The sequence below is a fragment of the Brassica oleracea genome, chromosome C2 (genome assembly GCF_000695525.1).
Source record: "Brassica oleracea var. oleracea cultivar TO1000 chromosome C2, BOL, whole genome shotgun sequence".
NCBI lineage: Eukaryota > Viridiplantae > Streptophyta > Magnoliopsida > Brassicales > Brassicaceae > Brassica > Brassica oleracea.
The window spans coordinates 30906714-30909601 of record NC_027749.1 but is presented as its reverse complement, the minus strand read 5'-3'; positions in this window follow the sequence as shown (position 1 = coordinate 30909601).

The following is a 2888-nucleotide window of genomic DNA, read 5'->3' as shown; positions in this document are numbered from 1 at the left end:
GGATCTTACATCACTGCCATGGTTACTCTTATGTCGGACACTTTGCCACATTCAAGATCGTTTCCAAGGTCTTGCAAGCCGGTTTCTGGTGGCCCACAATGTTCTCTAATGCTCAAGCTTTAATCTCCAAGTGCAATTCATGCCAAAGACAAGGGAACATCAGCAAGAGGAACGAGATGCCTCAGAAATTCATACTCGAGATCGAGGTGTTCGACTGTTGGGGGATAAACTTCATGGTACCATTCCCACCTTCATACAAGAATGAGTACATTCTGGTCGCAGTGGATTATGTCTTAAAGTGGGTGGAAGCAATCGCCAGCCCCACTAATGATGTGCGTGTTGTGACAAAGATGTTCAAATCTATCATCTTTCCAAGGTTTGGAGTACCTAGGGTGGTCATAAGCGATGGAGGCACCCACTTCATCAATAAGGTCTTCCAAGGTCTCTTTAAAAAGAACAGTGTCAAGCATAAAGTTGCAACCGCATATCACCCTCAAACAAGTCGTCAAGTGGAAGTGTCTAATAGAGAGATCAAGAGCATCCTGCAGAAAAAACAGTCAGCACTACACGCAAGGACTGGTGTCTCTCAAATTAAATGATGCACTATGGGCTTATAGAACAGCCTACAAGACGACACTAGGGACCACCCCATATCAATTGGTCTGTGGCAAGGCATGTCATCTCCCTGTGGAAATAGAGTACAAGGCGGCATGGGCTGTCAAACTGGTCAACTTCGATATCAAATCAGCCAAGGAGAGGCGCTCCATCCAGATTCACAAGCTAGAAGAGATCAGACATCTGGCTTATGAGAGAACAAAGATCTACAAGGAAAAGACCAAGGCATATCATGACAAGCGGATCATCAGCAGAAGCTTTGAACCGAATGATCAGGTCCTGCTCTTCAACTCCAGGCTGAAGCTGTTCCCAGAAAAGCTGAAGTCCAGATGGTCTGGGCCGTTTACCATCAAGGAGGTCCCGACCATATGGAGCAGTTGTGTTGCTGGAAACAAACGGAGGAGAGTTTGTTTTTAATGGTCAGCGTCTCAAGCCATACCTTGCTGAAGCAACAATCACAGAAGGTGACCAAATTCCCTTAAGCGATCCCTCCACAGCCTAATCGGCTAACTAAAGTCAAGCTAGTGACTTAAATCGAGCGCTTGGTGGGAGGAAACCTACTAGTAAGTGTAAATATTTTTTCCCCCTTCAATACTTCTATAGTTTGTTTTGATTTTTTTGTTTCAGGATAAAGAAAACTAAAGTTTTTCGGAGGAACAATCCGTAGACTGTTCTCGCTGGAGAACAGCTGTTCCCTCAGGTAAGTCTTCGGACCCAGAAAATAAAATTACAAAAATAGAAGAGGAAGCGGTCAGGGTTTGCCTATTTAAGGCCATCCCACCCCACTTCCCCACTTAACCCCCACTCGCCGCAAACTCCTCTCCCTTAAGAGATAGAACCCTAAGACAAACTATTAATCTCTCAATCAATTCTCACGCTTTTTGGTTCTAACCTCTTGGAATTTCGAGTTCAATCTGTTTTGCAGTCACCTCTCTCAACCGAACAAGGTAACGAATCGACATCTCCCACAATCGCGCATGCAAATCGCGATTTGTGGTCCTCTCTCTTTCTTTCTTCTCGCGCTTTTCAATCAGTTATAGTTAGCAGCATTTTTGAATGAACACATCCTAGGTTGCTAGATTGATAGACGAATCAAAACTGAGAAAGCATATGAAGCATATGAACCGCCTTGTTCTAAATTTTGAATGTGATTTAGCAATAGAAACCCGACTGTTCGCATACTCGCTATTGTGGTGTTCGCTTGAGGTTGTTGATTGATCTACTGATATGTTAACGTTTACGATGAATCGTGGATCATTGTTACTCATGTTATAGTTGGGTTGTTTGGAAATTGAATGGACTTGAGTTTAAATGAGAATGGGTAAAAGTTCCATCCCTTTCTAGACAACCCACGAACCATACCAATCCATAACTGCTTGTTCTGTTTTGCAGATGCCTCCACAGACCAAGCAAAAGTTGTTTAAAACACCAAAAGTCACATGCGAGAACTACATGCCAACTCCAAACCACAGTGCTCTGGCTTCCTACCCATGGCCGCGTGCAGACAAAGAGGGTAAGCTAATCAATCTAGACGACCCAATGCTCCTCGATTTCAACTGTGAGGGATGGGATAAGGAATCTGCGGCAAGATACAACACACTCCTCAACACCGAGATCCTGCCCACCCGCTTAGGTCACGCAGACACCCTTGTCTCCCTTGGGCTCGACACCGATGTGTTCGAAACACTCCACGCCATGGGGATTGTTCCCCTCTGCTACCGAACACACGAGCTCTACCCAGACCTCGTGTAAGTGATGATTTTGGAGCATTTTGGAGATATTTGGAACAAGCACCCGAGATGACCATCGGTCGATATTGAAGAGGAGTAATCGATCGATGTTCATGTCTTGACATCGATCGACAGCGAAGCACACAGAAAGCCTGTTTGGTCACAACCGACTTGAAGCCCAAGTCGTCACAAATTTACAAGATTACCCCTGACGAGTTTTAACCTAATTATATAAGCTTTGCCACCATGTTAGAGGCAAAGTGTGCTTTCTTTTTTTATTATTTTCACGGCAAGGTTTTCTAAGATTTTGATAGATTGGAGAGAAGATCCAAAATTATAATTTGTGATTGGAACTCTATTAATATCTATTTACTATTCTAATGAAGTTTTCTTACCTAATTGATGTTATGAATTGCTTAGCCATGTTTGAGTAGTTCAATTGTTAGATTTTAGGGTTTAAATAGGTTAGGACGGATTAGCCCCAACTATAGATTGCTGAGTTGTGGTAATTGTCATTAGGATTGTTCACTAATGTCTGTCTCT